This window comes from Brachyhypopomus gauderio, unplaced genomic scaffold, assembly GCF_052324685.1.
Source record: "Brachyhypopomus gauderio isolate BG-103 unplaced genomic scaffold, BGAUD_0.2 sc656, whole genome shotgun sequence".
NCBI lineage: Eukaryota > Metazoa > Chordata > Actinopteri > Gymnotiformes > Hypopomidae > Brachyhypopomus > Brachyhypopomus gauderio.
The window spans coordinates 22603-37368 of NW_027507476.1; the positions used below are offsets into that span (position 1 = coordinate 22603).

The window sequence follows — 14766 nt, forward strand, 5'->3', positions numbered from 1 at the left end:
TTGGTGCATGTTTTTTGACCCTGACGCTTCCATAATTCTTTTCACACACTACATGCCAAATCTCTGTTAGAATGTGTCACCTTAAACATGTGATTCGTACTATATGAGTACTCAACAATAAGGGCTTGCACATGTCAAAAGTCCACACCGTCCGACAAGACTTTCTGATCTCCACCATACAAGTTGGCATTTGAGAGACCCAAAATAACACTAATCCGCCTCATATCTGATCCAAAAGACTATCATCAATGGCCCGTATGGGGATCGAACCCATGACCTTGGCGTTATTAGCACCTCGCTCTAACCAGCTGAGCTAACCGGCCTACATGATGGAGGCTTTCTGCAAGTTGTGTGGCTGAGGTAGGCCTGTTCCATGAAAGTATACAAATGGTATGAGGAGGGATGTCTGCGGTAATCGACCAAGCACAGACATTAGTTGACACCTCCAGTTTCCTTCTCTTCTTGGTTGATTGGCGGTCAACGATCAAATTAAATCTACTCAACCTTTGAGCCACTGCTAAAATGCAAGTCCATGCAGCTGTTCACAGTAAAGAAATGTAAAAATCATCAATTGCAGTGTCTGTAGAGCTTTGCACTCTCAGTTTGGACTTGAGCTTTTGTCCAGGATCTGAACAACAAGAACACTGAGCCTCGTAGGTGAATTAGCTCAAGTGGTAGAGCGCTCGCTTAGCATGCGAGAGGTAGTGAGATCGATGCCCACATTCTCCATTATAGGCATTTCAGTCATGCTCGATAGTGAAAAAGAAAATTGGTGCATGTTTTTTGACCCTGACGCCTCCATAATTCTTTTCACACACTACATGCCAAATCTCTGTTAGAATGTGTCACCTTAAACATGTGATTCGTACTATATGAGTACTCAACAATAAGGGCTTGCACATGTCAAAAGTCCACACCGTCCGACAAGACTTTCTGATCTCCACCATACAAGTTGGCATTTGAGAGACCCAAAATAACACTAATCCGCCTCATATGTGATCCAAAAGACTATCATCAATGGCCCGTATGGGGATCGAACCCATGACCTTGGCATTATTAGCACCACTCTCCAACCAGCTGAGCTAACCGGCCTACATGATGGAGTCTTTCTGCAAGTTGTGTGGCTGAGGTAGGCCTGTTCCATGAAAGTATACAAATGGTATGAGGAGGGATGTCTGCGGTAATCGACCAAGCACAGACATTAGTTGACACCTCCAGTTTCCTTCTCTTCTTGGTTGATTGGCGGTCAACGATCAAATTAAATCTACTCAACCTTTGAGCCACTGCTAAAATGCAAGTCCATGCAGCTGTTCACAGTAAAGAAATGTAAAAATCATCAATTGCAGTGTCTGTAGAGCTTTGCACTCTCAGTTTGGACTTGAGCTTTTGTCCAGGATCTGAACAACAAGAGCACTGAGCCTACAAGGGGAATTAGCTCAAGTGGTAGAGCGCTCGCTTAGCATGCGAGAGGTAGTGGGATCGATGCCCACATTCTCCATTATAGGCATTTCAGTCATGCTCGATAGTGAAAAAGAAAATTGGTGCATGTTTTTTGACCCTGACGCTTCCATAATTCTTTTCACACACTACATGCCAAATCTCTGTTAGAATGTGTCACCTTAAACATGTGATTCGTACTATATGAGTACTCAACAATAAGGGCTTGCACATGTCAAAAGTCCACACCGTCCGACAAGACTTTCTGATCTCCACCATACAAGTTGGCATTTGAGAGACCCAAAATAACACTAATCCGCCTCATATCTGATCCAAAAGACTATCATCAATGGCCCGTATGGGGATCGAACCCATGACCTTGGCGTTATTAGCACCACGCTCTAACCAGCTGAGCTAACCGGCCTACATGATGGAGGCGTTCTGCAAGTTGTGTGGCTGAGGTAGGCCTGTTCCATGAAAGTATACAAATGGTATGAGGAGGGATGTCTGCGGTAATCGACCAAGCACAGACATTAGTTGACACCTCCAGTTTCCTTCTCTTCTTGGTTGATTGGCGGTCAACGATCAAATTAAATCTACTCAACCTTTGAGCCACTGCTAAAATGCAAGTCCATGCAGCTGTTCACAGTAAAGAAATGTAAAAATCATCAATTGCAGTGTCTGTAGAGCTTTGCACTCTCAGTTTGGACTTGAGCTTTTGTCCAGGATCTGAACAACAAGAGCACTGAGCCTACTAGGGGAATTAGCTCAAGTGGTAGAGCGCTCGCTTAGCATGCGAGAGGTAGTGGGATCGATGCCCACATTCTCCATTATAGGCATTTCAGTCATGCTCGATAGTGAAAAAGTAAATTGGTGCATGGTTTTTGACCCTGACGCCTCCATAATTCTTTTCACACACTACATGCCAAATCTCTGTTAGAATGTGTCACCTTAAACATGTGATTCGTACTATATGAGTACTCAACAATAAGGGCTTGCACATGTCAAGAGTCCACACCGTCCGACAAGACTTTCTGATCTCCACCATACAAGTTGGCATTTGAGAGACCCAAAATAACACTAATCCGCCACATATCTGATCCAAAAGACTATCATCAATGGCCCGTATGGGGATCGAACCCATGACCTTGGCGTTATTAGCACCACGCTCTAACCAGCTGAGCTAACCGGCCTAGATGATGGAGGCTTTCTGCAAGTTGTGTGGCTGAGGTAGGCCTGTTCCATGAAAGTATACAAATGGTATGAGGAGGGATGTCTGCGGTAATCGACCAAGCACAGACATTAGTTGACACCTCCAGTTTCCTTCTCTTCTTGGTTGATTGGCGGTCAACGATCAAATTAAATCTACTCAACCTTTGAGCCACTGCTAAAATGCAAGTCCATGCAGCTGTTCACAGTAAAGAAATGTAAAAATCATCAATTGCAGTGTCTGTAGAGCTTTGCACTCTCAGTTTGGACTTGAGCTTTTGTCCAGGATCTGAACAACAAGAGCACTGAGCCTACAAGGGGAATTAGCTCAAGTGGTAGAGCGCTCGCTTAGCATGCGAGAGGTAGTGGGATCGATGCCCACATTCTCCATTATAGGCATTTCAGTCATGCTCGATAGTGAAAAAGAAAATTGGTGCATGTTTTTTGACCCTGACGCTTCCATAATTCTTTTCACACACTACATGCCAAATCTCTGTTAGAATGTGTCACCTTAAACATGTGATTCGTACTATATGAGTACTCAACAATAAGGGCTTGCACATGTCAAAAGTCCACACCGTCCGACAAGACTTTCTGATCTCCACCATACAAGTTGGCATTTGAGAGACCCAAAATAACACTAATCCGCCTCATATCTGATCCAAAAGACTATCATCAATGGCCCGTATGTGGATCGAACCCATGACCTTGGCGTTATTAGCACCACGCTCTAACCAGCTGAGCTAACCGGCCTACATGATGGAGTCTTTCTGCAAGTTGTGTGGCTGAGGTAGGCCTGTTCCATGAAAGTATACAAATGGTATGAGGAGGGATGTCTGCGGTAATCGACCAAGCACAGACATTAGTTGACACCTCCAGTTTCCTTCTCTTCTTGGTTGATTGGCGGTCAACGATCAAATTAAATCTACTCAACCTTTGAGCCACTGCTAAAATGCAAGTCCATGCAGCTGTTCACAGTAAAGAAATGTAAAAATCATCAATTGCAGTGTCTGTAGAGCTTTGCACTCTCAGTTTGGACTTGAGCTTTTGTCCAGGATCTGAACAACAAGAGCACTGAGCCTACAAGGGGAATTAGCTCAAGTGGTAGAGCGCTCGCTTAGCATGCGAGAGGTAGTGGGATCGATGCCCACATTCTCCATTATAGGCATTTCAGTCATGCTCGATAGTGAAAAAGAAAATTGGTGCATGTTTTTTGACCCTGACGCTTCCATAATTCTTTTCACACACTACATGCCAAATCTCTGTTAGAATGTGTCACCTTAAACATGTGATTCGTACTATATGAGTACTCAACAATAAGGGCTTGCACATGTCAAAAGTCCACACCGTCCGACAAGACTTTCTGATCTCCACCATACAAGTTGGCATTTGAGAGACCCAAAATAACACTAATCCGCCTCATATCTGATCCAAAAGACTATCATCAATGGCCCGTATGGGGATCGAACCCATGACCTTGGCGTTATTAGCACCACGCTCTAACCAGCTGAGCTAACCGGCCTACATGATGGAGGCTTTCTGCAAGTTGTGTGGCTGAGGTAGGCCTGTTCCATGAAAGTATACAAATGGTATGAGGAGGGATGTCTGCGGTAATCGACCAAGCACAGACATTAGTTGACACCTCCAGTTTCCTTCTCTTCTTGGTTGATTGGCGGTCAACGATCAAATTAAATCTACTCAACCTTTGAGCCACTGCTAAAATGCAAGTCCATGCAGCTGTTCACAGTAAAGAAATGTAAAAATCATCAATTGCAGTGTCTGTAGAGCTTTGCACTCTCAGTTTGGACTTGAGCTTTTGTCCAGGATCTGAACAACAAGAGCACTGAGCCTACTAGGGGAATTAGCTCAAGTGGTAGAGCGCTCGCTTAGCATGCGAGAGGTAGTGGGATCGATGCCCACATTCTCCATTATAGGCATTTCAGTCATGCTCGATAGTGAAAAAGAAAATTGGTGCATGTTTTTTGACCCTGACGCTTCCATAATTCTTTTCACACACTACATGCCAAATCTCTGTTAGAATGTGTCACCTTAAACATGTGATTCGTACTATATGAGTACTCAACAATAAGGGCTTGCACATGTCAAGAGTCCACACCGTCCGACAAGACTTTCTGATCTCCACCATACAAGTTGGCATTTGAGAGACCCAAAATAACACTAATCCGCCTCATATCTGATCCAAAAGACTATCATCAATGGCCCGTATGGGGATCGAACCCATGACCTTGGCGTTATTAGCACCACGCTCTAACCAGCTGAGCTAACCGGCCTACATGATGGAGGCTTTCTGCAAGTTGTGTGGCTGAGGTAGGCCTGTTCCATGAAAGTATACAAATGGTATGAGGAGGGATGTCTGCGGTAATCGACCAAGCACAGACATTAGTTGACACCTCCAGTTTCCTTCTCTTCTTGGTTGATTGGTGGTCAACGATCAAATTAAATCTACTCAACCTTTGAGCCACTGCTAAAATGCAAGTCCATGCAGCTGTTCACAGTAAAGAAATGTAAAAATCATCAATTGCAGTGTCTGTAGAGCTTTGCACTCTCAGTTTGGACTTGAGCTTTTGTCCAGGATCTGAACAACAAGAGTACTGAGCCTGCTAGGGGAATTAGCTCAAGTGGTAGAGCGCTCGCTTAGCATGCGAGAGGTAGTGGGATCGATGCCCACATTCTCCATTATAGGCATTTCAGTCATGCTCGATAGTGAAAAAGTAAATTGGTGCATGGTTTTTGACCCTGACGCTTCCATAATTCTTTTCACACACTACATGCCAAATCTCTGTTAGAATGTGTCACCTTAAACATGTGATTCGTACTATATGAGTACTCAACAATAAGGGCTTGCACATGTCAAGAGTCCACACCGTCCGACAAGACTTTCTGATCTCCACCATACAAGTTGGCATTTGAGAGACCCAAAATAACACTAATCCGCCACATATCTGATCCAAAAGACTATCATCAATGGCCCGTATGGGGATCGAACCCATGACCTTGGCGTTATTAGCACCACGCTCTAACCAGCTGAGCTAACCGGCCTACATGATGGACGCTTTCTGCAAGTTGTGTGGCTGAGGTAGTCCTGTTCCATGAAAGTATACAAATGGTATGAGGAGGGATGTCTGCGGTAATCGACCAAGCACAGACATTAGTTGACACCTCCAGTTTCCTTCTCTTCTTGGTTGATTGGCGGTCAACGATCAAATTAAATCTACTCAACCTTTGAGCCACTGCTAAAATGCAAGTCCATGCAGCTGTTCACAGTAAAGAAATGTAAAAATCATCAATTGCAGTGTCTGTAGAGCTTTGCACTCTCAGTTTGGACTTGAGCTTTTGTCCAGGATCTGAACAACAAGAGCACTGAGCCTACTAGGGGAATTAGCTCAAGTGGTAGAGCGCTCGCTTAGCATGCGAGAGGTAGTGGGATCGATGCCCACATTCTCCATTATAGGCATTTCAGTCATGCTCGATAGTGAAAAAGAAAATTGGTGCATGTTTTTTGACCCTGACGCTTCCATAATTCTTTTCACACACTACATGCCAAATCTCTGTTAGAATGTGTCACCTTAAACATGTGATTCGTACTATATGAGTACTCAACAATAAGGGCTTGCACATGTCAAGAGTCCACACCGTCCGACAAGACTTTCTGATCTCCACCATACAAGTTGGCATTTGAGAGACCCAAAATAACACTAATCCGCCTCATATCTGATCCAAAAGACTATCATCAATGGCCCGTATGGGGATCGAACCCATGACCTTGGCGTTATTAGCACCACGCTCTAACCAGCTGAGCTAACCGGCCTACATGATGGAGGCTTTCTGCAAGTTGTGTGGCTGAGGTAGGCCTGTTCCATGAAAGTATACAAATGGTATGAGGAGGGATGTCTGCGGTAATCGACCAAGCACAGACATTAGTTGACACCTCCAGTTTCCTTCTCTTCTTGGTTGATTGGTGGTCAACGATCAAATTAAATCTACTCAACCTTTGAGCCACTGCTAAAATGCAAGTCCATGCAGCTGTTCACAGTAAAGAAATGTAAAAATCATCAATTGCAGTGTCTGTAGAGCTTTGCACTCTCAGTTTGGACTTGAGCTTTTGTCCAGGATCTGAACAACAAGAGTACTGAGCCTGCTAGGGGAATTAGCTCAAGTGGTAGAGCGCTCGCTTAGCATGCGAGAGGTAGTGGGATCGATGCCCACATTCTCCATTATAGGCATTTCAGTCATGCTCGATAGTGAAAAAGTAAATTGGTGCATGGTTTTTGACCCTGACGCTTCCATAATTCTTTTCACACACTACATGCCAAATCTCTGTTAGAATGTGTCACCTTAAACATGTGATTCGTACTATATGAGTACTCAACAATAAGGGCTTGCACATGTCAAGAGTCCACACCGTCCGACAAGACTTTCTGATCTCCACCATACAAGTTGGCATTTGAGAGACCCAAAATAACACTAATCCGCCACATATCTGATCCAAAAGACTATCATCAATGGCCCGTATGGGGATCGAACCCATGACCTTGGCGTTATTAGCACCACGCTCTAACCAGCTGAGCTAACCGGCCTACATGATGGAGGCTTTCTGCAAGTTGTGTTGCTGAGGTAGGCCTGTTCCATGAAAGTATACAAATGGTATGAGGAGGGATGTCTGCGGTAATCGACCAAGCACAGACATTAGTTGACACCTCCAGTTTCCTTCTCTTCTTGGTTGATTGGCGGTCAACGATCAAATTAAATCTACTCAACCTTTGAGCCACTGCTAAAATGCAAGTCCATGCAGCTGTTCACAGTAAAGAAATGTAAAAATCATCAATTGCAGTGTCTGTAGAGCTTTGCACTCTCAGTTTGGACTTGAGCTTTTGTCCAGGATCTGAACAACAAGAGCTCTGATCCTCGTAGGGGAATTAGCTCAAGTGGTAGAGCGCTCGCTTAGCATGCGAGAGGTAGTGGGATCGATGCCCACATTCTCCATTATAGGCATTTCAGTCATGCTCGATAGTGAAAAAGAAAATTGGTGCATGTTTTTTGACCCTGACGCTTCCATAATTCTTTTCACACACTACATGCCAAATCTCTGTTAGAATGTGTCACCTTAAACATGTGATTCGTACTATATGAGTACTCAACAATAAGGGCTCGCACATGTCAAGAGTCCACACCGTCCGACAAGACTTTCTGATCTCCACCATACAAGTTGGAATTTGAGAGACCCAAAATAACACTAATCCGCCTCATATCTGATCCAAAAGACTATCATCAATGGCCCGTATGGGGATCGAACCCATGACCTTGGCATTATTAGCACCACGCTCTAACCAGCTGAGCTAACCGGCCTACATGATGGAGGCTTTCTGCAAGTTGTGTGGCTGAGGTAGGCCTGTTCCATGAAAGTATACAAATGGTATGAGGAGGGATGTCTGCGGTAATCGACCAAGCACAGACATTAGTTGACACCTCCAGTTTCCTTCTCTTCTTGGTTGATTGGCGGTCAACGATCAAATTAAATCTACTCAACCTTTGAGCCACTGCTAAAATGCAAGTCCATGCAGCTGTTCACAGTAAAGAAATGTAAAAATCATCAATTGCAGTGTCTGTAGAGCTTTGCACTCTCAGTTTGGACTTGAGCTTTTGTCCAGGATCTGAACAACAAAAGCACTGAGCCTATTAGGGGAATTAGCTCAAGTGGTAGAGCGCTCGCTTAGCATGCGAGAGGTAGTGGGATCGATGCCCACATTCTCCATTTTAGGCATTTCAGTCATGCTCGATAGTGAAAAAGAAAATTGGTGCATGTTTTTTGACCCTGACGCTTCCATAATTCTTTTCACACACTACATGCCAAATCTCTGTTAGAATGTGTCACCTTAAACATGTGATTCGTACTATATGAGTACTCAACAATAAGGGCTCGCACATGTCAAGAGTCCACACCGTCCGACAAGACTTTCTGATCTCCACCATACAAGTTGGAATTTGAGAGACCCAAAATAACACTAATCCGCCTCATATCTGATCCAAAAGACTATCATCAATGGCCCGTATGGGGATCGAACCCATGACCTTGGCGTTATTAGCACCACGCTCTATCCAGCTGAGCTAACCGGCCTACATGATGGAGTCTTTCTGCAAGTTGTGTGGCTGAGGTAGGCCTGTTCCATGAAAGTATACAAATGGTATGAGGAGGGATGTCTGCGGTAATCGACCAAGCACAGACATTAGTTGACACCTCCAGTTTCCTTCTCTTCTTGGTTGATTGGCGGTCAACGATCAAATTAAATCTACTCAACCTTTGAGCCACTGCTAAAATGCAAGTCCATGCAGCTGTTCACAGTAAAGAAATGTAAAAATCATCAATTGCAGTGTCTGTAGAGCTTTGCACTCTCAGTTTGGACTTGAGCTTTTGTCCAGGATCTGAACAACAAGAGCACTGAGCCTCGTAGGGGAATTAGCTCAAGTGGTAGAGCGCTCGCTTAGCATGCGAGAGGTAGTGGGATCGATGCCCACATTCTCCATTATAGGCATTTCAGTCATGCTCGATAGTGAAAAAGAAAATTGGTGCATGTTTTTTGACCCTGACGCTTCCATAATTCTTTTCACACACTACATGCCAAATCTCTGTTAGAATGTGTCACCTTAAACATGTGATTCGTACTATATGAGTACTCAACAATAAGGGCTCGCACATGTCAAGAGTCCACACCGTCCGACAAGACTTTCTGATCTCCACCATACAAGTTGGAATTTGAGAGACCCAAAATAACACTAATCCGCCTCATATCTGATCCAAAAGACTATCATCAATGGCCCGTATGGGGATTGAACCCATGACCTTGGCGTTATTAGCACCACGCTCTATCCAGCTGAGCTAACCGGCCTACATGATGGAGTCTTTCTGCAAGTTGTGTGGCTGAGGTAGGCCTGTTCCATGAAAGTATACAAATGGTATGAGGAGGGATGTCTGCGGTAATCGACCAAGCACAGACATTAGTTGACACCTCCAGTTTCCTTCTCTTCTTGGTTGATTGGCGGTCAACGATCAAATTAAATCTACTCAACCTTTGAGCCACTGCTAAAATGCAAGTCCATGCAGCTGTTCACAGTAAAGAAATGTAAAAATCATCAATTGCAGTGTCTGTAGAGCTTTGCACTCTCAGTTTGGACTTGAGCTTTTGTCCAGGATCTGAACAACAAAAGCACTGAGCCTATTAGGGGAATTAGCTCAAGTGGTAGAGCGCTCGCTTAGCATGTGAGAGGTAGTGGGATCGATGCCCACATTCTCCATTATAGGCATTTCAGTCATGCTCGATAGTGAAAAAGAAAATTGGTGCATGTTTTTTGACCCTGACGCTTCCATAATTCTTTTCACACACTACATGCCAAATCTCTGTTAGAATGTGTCACCTTAAACATGTGATTCGTACTATATGAGTACTCAACAATAAGGGCTCGCACATGTCAAGAGTCCACACCGTCCGACAAGACTTTCTGATCTCCACCATACAAGTTGGAATTTGAGAGACCCAAAATAACACTAATCCGCCTCATATCTGATCCAAAAGACTATCATCTATGGCCCGTATGGGGATCGAACCCATGACCTTGGCGTTATTAGCACCACGCTCTAAACAGCTGAGCTAACCGGCCTACATGATGGAGGCTTTCTGCAAGTTGTGTGGCTGAGGTAGGCCTGTTCCATGAAAGTATACAAATGGTATGAGGAGGGATGTCTGCGGTAATCGACCAAGCACAGACATTAGTTGACACCTCCAGTTTCCTTCTCTTCTTGGTTGATTGGCGGTCAACGATCAAATTAAATCTACTCAACCTTTGAGCCACTGCTAAAATGCAAGTCCATGCAGCTGTTCACAGTAAAGAAATGTAAAAATCATCAATTGCAGTGTCTGTAGAGCTTTGCACTCTCAGTTTGGACTTGAGCTTTTGTCCAGGATCTGAACAACAAGAGCATTAGCCTCGTAGGGGAATTAGCTCAAGTGGTAGAGCGCTCGCTTAGCATGCGAGAGGTAGTGGGATCGATGCCCACATTCTCCATTATAGGTATTTCAGTCATGCTCGATAGTGAAAAAGAAAATTGGTGCATGTTTTTTGACCCTGACGCTTCCATAATTCTTTTCACACACTACATGCCAAATCTCAGTTAGAATGTGTCACCTTAAACATGTGATTCGTACTATATGAGTACTCAACAATAAGGGCTCGCACATGTCAAGAGTCCACACCGTCCGACAAGACTTTCTGATCTCCACCATACAAGTTGGAATTTGAGAGACCCAAAATAACACTAATCCGCCTCATATCTGATCCAAAAGACTATCATCAATGGCCCGTATGGGGATCGAACCCATGACCTTGGCGTTATTAGCACCACGCTCTATCCAGCTGAGCTAACCGGCCTACATGATGGAGTCTTTCTGCAAGTTGTGTGGCTGAGGTAGGCCTGTTCCATGAAAGTATACAAATGGTATGAGGAGGGATGTCTGCGGTAATCGACCAAGCACAGACATTAGTTGACACCTCCAGTTTCCTTCTCTTCTTGGTTGATTGGCGGTCAACGATCAAATTAAATCTACTCAACCTTTGAGCCACTGCTAAAATGCAAGTCCATGCAGCTGTTCACAGTAAAGAAATGTAAAAATCATCAATTGCAGTGTCTGTAGAGCTTTGCACTCTCAGTTTGGACTTGAGCTTTTGTCCAGGATCTGAACAACAAGAGCACTGAGCCTACTAGGGGAATTAGCTCAAGTGGTAGAGCGCTCGCTTAGCATGCGAGAGGTAGTGGGATCGATGCCCACATTCTCCATTATAGGCATTTCAGTCATGCTCGATAGTGAAAAAGTAAATTGGTGCATGGTTTTTGACCCTGACGCCTCCATAATTCTTTTCACACACTACATGCCAAATCTCTGTTAGAATGTGTCACCTTAAACATGTGATTCGTACTATATGAGTACTCAACAATAAGGGCTTGCACATGTCAAGAGTCCACACCGTCCGACAAGACTTTCTGATCTCCACCATACAAGTTGGCATTTGAGAGACCCAAAATAACACTAATCCGCCACATATCTGATCCAAAAGACTATCATCAATGGCCCGTATGGGGATCGAACCCATGACCTTGGCGTTATTAGCACCACGCTCTAACCAGCTGAGCTAACCGGCCTAGATGATGGAGGCTTTCTGCAAGTTGTGTGGCTGAGGTAGGCCTGTTCCATGAAAGTATACAAATGGTATGAGGAGGGATGTCTGCGGTAATCGACCAAGCACAGACATTAGTTGACACCTCCAGTTTCCTTCTCTTCTTGGTTGATTGGCGGTCAACGATCAAATTAAATCTACTCAACCTTTGAGCCACTGCTAAAATGCAAGTCCATGCAGCTGTTCACAGTAAAGAAATGTAAAAATCATCAATTGCAGTGTCTGTAGAGCTTTGCACTCTCAGTTTGGACTTGAGCTTTTGTCCAGGATCTGAACAACAAGAGCACTGAGCCTACAAGGGGAATTAGCTCAAGTGGTAGAGCGCTCGCTTAGCATGCGAGAGGTAGTGGGATCGATGCCCACATTCTCCATTATAGGCATTTCAGTCATGCTCGATAGTGAAAAAGAAAATTGGTGCATGTTTTTTGACCCTGACGCTTCCATAATTCTTTTCACACACTACATGCCAAATCTCTGTTAGAATGTGTCACCTTAAACATGTGATTCGTACTATATGAGTACTCAACAATAAGGGCTTGCACATGTCAAAAGTCCACACCGTCCGACAAGACTTTCTGATCTCCACCATACAAGTTGGCATTTGAGAGACCCAAAATAACACTAATCCGCCTCATATCTGATCCAAAAGACTATCATCAATGGCCCGTATGTGGATCGAACCCATGACCTTGGCGTTATTAGCACCACGCTCTAACCAGCTGAGCTAACCGGCCTACATGATGGAGTCTTTCTGCAAGTTGTGTGGCTGAGGTAGGCCTGTTCCATGAAAGTATACAAATGGTATGAGGAGGGATGTCTGCGGTAATCGACCAAGCACAGACATTAGTTGACACCTCCAGTTTCCTTCTCTTCTTGGTTGATTGGCGGTCAACGATCAAATTAAATCTACTCAACCTTTGAGCCACTGCTAAAATGCAAGTCCATGCAGCTGTTCACAGTAAAGAAATGTAAAAATCATCAATTGCAGTGTCTGTAGAGCTTTGCACTCTCAGTTTGGACTTGAGCTTTTGTCCAGGATCTGAACAACAAGAGCACTGAGCCTACAAGGGGAATTAGCTCAAGTGGTAGAGCGCTCGCTTAGCATGCGAGAGGTAGTGGGATCGATGCCCACATTCTCCATTATAGGCATTTCAGTCATGCTCGATAGTGAAAAAGAAAATTGGTGCATGTTTTTTGACCCTGACGCTTCCATAATTCTTTTCACACACTACATGCCAAATCTCTGTTAGAATGTGTCACCTTAAACATGTGATTCGTACTATATGAGTACTCAACAATAAGGGCTTGCACATGTCAAAAGTCCACACCGTCCGACAAGACTTTCTGATCTCCACCATACAAGTTGGCATTTGAGAGACCCAAAATAACACTAATCCGCCTCATATCTGATCCAAAAGACTATCATCAATGGCCCGTATGGGGATCGAACCCATGACCTTGGCGTTATTAGCACCACGCTCTAACCAGCTGAGCTAACCGGCCTACATGATGGAGTCTTTCTGCAAGTTGTGTGGCTGAGGTAGGCCTGTTCCATGAAAGTATACAAATGGTATGAGGAGGGATGTCTGCGGTAATCGACCAAGCACAGACATTAGTTGACACCTCCAGTTTCCTTCTCTTCTTGGTTGATTGGCGGTCAACGATCAAATTAAATCTACTCAACCTTTGAGCCACTGCTAAAATGCATGTCCATGCAGCTGTTCACAGTAAAGAAATGTAAAAATCATCAATTGCAGTGTCTGTAGAGCTTTGCACTCTCAGTTTGGACTTGAGCTTTTGTCCAGGATCTGAACAACAAGAGCACTGAGCCTACAAGGGGAATTAGCTCAAGTGGTAGAGCGCTCGCTTAGCATGCGAGAGGTAGTGGGATCGATGCCCACATTCTCCATTATAGGCATTTCAGTCATGCTCGATAGTGAAAAAGAAAATTGGTGCATGTTTTTTGACCCTGACGCTTCCATAATTCTTTTCACACACTACATGCCAAATCTCTGTTAGAATGTGTCACCTTAAACATGTGATTCGTACTATATGAGTACTCAACAATAAGGGCTTGCACATGTCAAAAGTCCACACCGTCCGACAAGACTTTCTGATCTCCACCATACAAGTTGGCATTTGAGAGACCCAAAATAACACTAATCCGCCTCATATCTGATCCAAAAGACTATCATCAATGGCCCGTATGGGGATCGAACCCATGACCTTGGCGTTATTAGCACCACGCTCTAACCAGCTGAGCTAACCGGCCTACATGATGGAGGCTTTCTGCAAGTTGTGTGGCTGAGGTAGGCCTGTTCCATGAAAGTATACAAATGGTATGAGGAGGGATGTCTGCGGTAATCGACCAAGCACAGACATTAGTTGACACCTCCAGTTTCCTTCTCTTCTTGGTTGATTGGCGGTCAACGATCAAATTAAATCTACTCAACCTTTGAGCCACTGCTAAAATGCAAGTCCATGCAGCTGTTCACAGTAAAGAAATGTAAAAATCATCAATTGCAGTGTCTGTAGAGCTTTGCACTCTCAGTTTGGACTTGAGCTTTTGTCCAGGATCTGAACAACAAGAACACTGAGCCTCGTAGGTGAATTAGCTCAAGTGGTAGAGCGCTCGCTTAGCATGCGAGAGGTAGTGAGATCGATGCCCACATTCTCCATTATAGGCATTTCAGTCATGCTCGATAGTGAAAAAGAAAATTGGTGCATGTTTTTTGACCCTGACGCCTCCATAATTCTTTTCACACACTACATGCCAAATCTCTGTTAGAATGTGTCACCTTAAACATGTGATTCGTACTATATGAGTACTCAACAATAAGGGCTTGCACATGTCAAAAGTCCACACCGTCCGAC

The 14766-nt window shown here is 44.3% G+C and overlaps 34 non-coding genes across 34 annotated transcripts; 17 read left to right on the forward strand and 17 right to left on the reverse strand.

The window, feature by feature from the left end:
* Positions 1-1425: 1425 nt before the first annotated feature.
* Positions 1426-1498, forward strand: trnaa-agc (transfer RNA alanine (anticodon AGC)). Its single transcript has one exon. It is a non-coding gene; the product is annotated as a tRNA-Ala (tRNA).
* A 289-nt stretch (positions 1499-1787) lies between these two features.
* On the reverse strand, positions 1788-1861 carry trnai-aau (transfer RNA isoleucine (anticodon AAU)). Its single transcript has one exon. It is a non-coding gene; the product is annotated as a tRNA-Ile (tRNA).
* Positions 1862-2194: 333 nt separating this feature from the next.
* On the forward strand, positions 2195-2267 carry trnaa-agc (transfer RNA alanine (anticodon AGC)). The gene has a single exon. It is a non-coding gene; the product is annotated as a tRNA-Ala (tRNA).
* A 289-nt stretch (positions 2268-2556) lies between these two features.
* Positions 2557-2630, reverse strand: trnai-aau (transfer RNA isoleucine (anticodon AAU)). Its single transcript has one exon. It is a non-coding gene; the product is annotated as a tRNA-Ile (tRNA).
* A 333-nt stretch (positions 2631-2963) lies between these two features.
* Positions 2964-3036, forward strand: trnaa-agc (transfer RNA alanine (anticodon AGC)). The gene has a single exon. It is a non-coding gene; the product is annotated as a tRNA-Ala (tRNA).
* A 289-nt stretch (positions 3037-3325) lies between these two features.
* trnai-aau (transfer RNA isoleucine (anticodon AAU)) lies at positions 3326-3399 on the reverse strand. Its single transcript has one exon. It is a non-coding gene; the product is annotated as a tRNA-Ile (tRNA).
* A 333-nt stretch (positions 3400-3732) lies between these two features.
* trnaa-agc (transfer RNA alanine (anticodon AGC)) lies at positions 3733-3805 on the forward strand. Its single transcript has one exon. It is a non-coding gene; the product is annotated as a tRNA-Ala (tRNA).
* A 289-nt stretch (positions 3806-4094) lies between these two features.
* On the reverse strand, positions 4095-4168 carry trnai-aau (transfer RNA isoleucine (anticodon AAU)). Its single transcript has one exon. It is a non-coding gene; the product is annotated as a tRNA-Ile (tRNA).
* Positions 4169-4501: 333 nt separating this feature from the next.
* Positions 4502-4574, forward strand: trnaa-agc (transfer RNA alanine (anticodon AGC)). Its single transcript has one exon. It is a non-coding gene; the product is annotated as a tRNA-Ala (tRNA).
* Positions 4575-4863: 289 nt separating this feature from the next.
* Positions 4864-4937, reverse strand: trnai-aau (transfer RNA isoleucine (anticodon AAU)). Its single transcript has one exon. It is a non-coding gene; the product is annotated as a tRNA-Ile (tRNA).
* Positions 4938-5270: 333 nt separating this feature from the next.
* trnaa-agc (transfer RNA alanine (anticodon AGC)) lies at positions 5271-5343 on the forward strand. Its single transcript has one exon. It is a non-coding gene; the product is annotated as a tRNA-Ala (tRNA).
* Positions 5344-5632: 289 nt separating this feature from the next.
* Positions 5633-5706, reverse strand: trnai-aau (transfer RNA isoleucine (anticodon AAU)). Its single transcript has one exon. It is a non-coding gene; the product is annotated as a tRNA-Ile (tRNA).
* A 333-nt stretch (positions 5707-6039) lies between these two features.
* On the forward strand, positions 6040-6112 carry trnaa-agc (transfer RNA alanine (anticodon AGC)). The gene has a single exon. It is a non-coding gene; the product is annotated as a tRNA-Ala (tRNA).
* A 289-nt stretch (positions 6113-6401) lies between these two features.
* trnai-aau (transfer RNA isoleucine (anticodon AAU)) lies at positions 6402-6475 on the reverse strand. The gene has a single exon. It is a non-coding gene; the product is annotated as a tRNA-Ile (tRNA).
* A 333-nt stretch (positions 6476-6808) lies between these two features.
* trnaa-agc (transfer RNA alanine (anticodon AGC)) lies at positions 6809-6881 on the forward strand. Its single transcript has one exon. It is a non-coding gene; the product is annotated as a tRNA-Ala (tRNA).
* Positions 6882-7170: 289 nt separating this feature from the next.
* trnai-aau (transfer RNA isoleucine (anticodon AAU)) lies at positions 7171-7244 on the reverse strand. The gene has a single exon. It is a non-coding gene; the product is annotated as a tRNA-Ile (tRNA).
* Positions 7245-7577: 333 nt separating this feature from the next.
* Positions 7578-7650, forward strand: trnaa-agc (transfer RNA alanine (anticodon AGC)). Its single transcript has one exon. It is a non-coding gene; the product is annotated as a tRNA-Ala (tRNA).
* A 289-nt stretch (positions 7651-7939) lies between these two features.
* trnai-aau (transfer RNA isoleucine (anticodon AAU)) lies at positions 7940-8013 on the reverse strand. Its single transcript has one exon. It is a non-coding gene; the product is annotated as a tRNA-Ile (tRNA).
* A 333-nt stretch (positions 8014-8346) lies between these two features.
* trnaa-agc (transfer RNA alanine (anticodon AGC)) lies at positions 8347-8419 on the forward strand. Its single transcript has one exon. It is a non-coding gene; the product is annotated as a tRNA-Ala (tRNA).
* A 289-nt stretch (positions 8420-8708) lies between these two features.
* trnai-aau (transfer RNA isoleucine (anticodon AAU)) lies at positions 8709-8782 on the reverse strand. Its single transcript has one exon. It is a non-coding gene; the product is annotated as a tRNA-Ile (tRNA).
* A 333-nt stretch (positions 8783-9115) lies between these two features.
* trnaa-agc (transfer RNA alanine (anticodon AGC)) lies at positions 9116-9188 on the forward strand. The gene has a single exon. It is a non-coding gene; the product is annotated as a tRNA-Ala (tRNA).
* Positions 9189-9477: 289 nt separating this feature from the next.
* trnai-aau (transfer RNA isoleucine (anticodon AAU)) lies at positions 9478-9551 on the reverse strand. The gene has a single exon. It is a non-coding gene; the product is annotated as a tRNA-Ile (tRNA).
* A 333-nt stretch (positions 9552-9884) lies between these two features.
* Positions 9885-9957, forward strand: trnaa-agc (transfer RNA alanine (anticodon AGC)). The gene has a single exon. It is a non-coding gene; the product is annotated as a tRNA-Ala (tRNA).
* A 289-nt stretch (positions 9958-10246) lies between these two features.
* On the reverse strand, positions 10247-10320 carry trnai-aau (transfer RNA isoleucine (anticodon AAU)). The gene has a single exon. It is a non-coding gene; the product is annotated as a tRNA-Ile (tRNA).
* A 332-nt stretch (positions 10321-10652) lies between these two features.
* trnaa-agc (transfer RNA alanine (anticodon AGC)) lies at positions 10653-10725 on the forward strand. The gene has a single exon. It is a non-coding gene; the product is annotated as a tRNA-Ala (tRNA).
* A 289-nt stretch (positions 10726-11014) lies between these two features.
* On the reverse strand, positions 11015-11088 carry trnai-aau (transfer RNA isoleucine (anticodon AAU)). Its single transcript has one exon. It is a non-coding gene; the product is annotated as a tRNA-Ile (tRNA).
* A 333-nt stretch (positions 11089-11421) lies between these two features.
* Positions 11422-11494, forward strand: trnaa-agc (transfer RNA alanine (anticodon AGC)). The gene has a single exon. It is a non-coding gene; the product is annotated as a tRNA-Ala (tRNA).
* A 289-nt stretch (positions 11495-11783) lies between these two features.
* On the reverse strand, positions 11784-11857 carry trnai-aau (transfer RNA isoleucine (anticodon AAU)). Its single transcript has one exon. It is a non-coding gene; the product is annotated as a tRNA-Ile (tRNA).
* A 333-nt stretch (positions 11858-12190) lies between these two features.
* On the forward strand, positions 12191-12263 carry trnaa-agc (transfer RNA alanine (anticodon AGC)). Its single transcript has one exon. It is a non-coding gene; the product is annotated as a tRNA-Ala (tRNA).
* Positions 12264-12552: 289 nt separating this feature from the next.
* trnai-aau (transfer RNA isoleucine (anticodon AAU)) lies at positions 12553-12626 on the reverse strand. Its single transcript has one exon. It is a non-coding gene; the product is annotated as a tRNA-Ile (tRNA).
* A 333-nt stretch (positions 12627-12959) lies between these two features.
* On the forward strand, positions 12960-13032 carry trnaa-agc (transfer RNA alanine (anticodon AGC)). Its single transcript has one exon. It is a non-coding gene; the product is annotated as a tRNA-Ala (tRNA).
* Positions 13033-13321: 289 nt separating this feature from the next.
* On the reverse strand, positions 13322-13395 carry trnai-aau (transfer RNA isoleucine (anticodon AAU)). Its single transcript has one exon. It is a non-coding gene; the product is annotated as a tRNA-Ile (tRNA).
* Positions 13396-13728: 333 nt separating this feature from the next.
* On the forward strand, positions 13729-13801 carry trnaa-agc (transfer RNA alanine (anticodon AGC)). Its single transcript has one exon. It is a non-coding gene; the product is annotated as a tRNA-Ala (tRNA).
* A 289-nt stretch (positions 13802-14090) lies between these two features.
* On the reverse strand, positions 14091-14164 carry trnai-aau (transfer RNA isoleucine (anticodon AAU)). The gene has a single exon. It is a non-coding gene; the product is annotated as a tRNA-Ile (tRNA).
* Between the last annotated feature and the right edge of the window lie 602 nt (positions 14165-14766).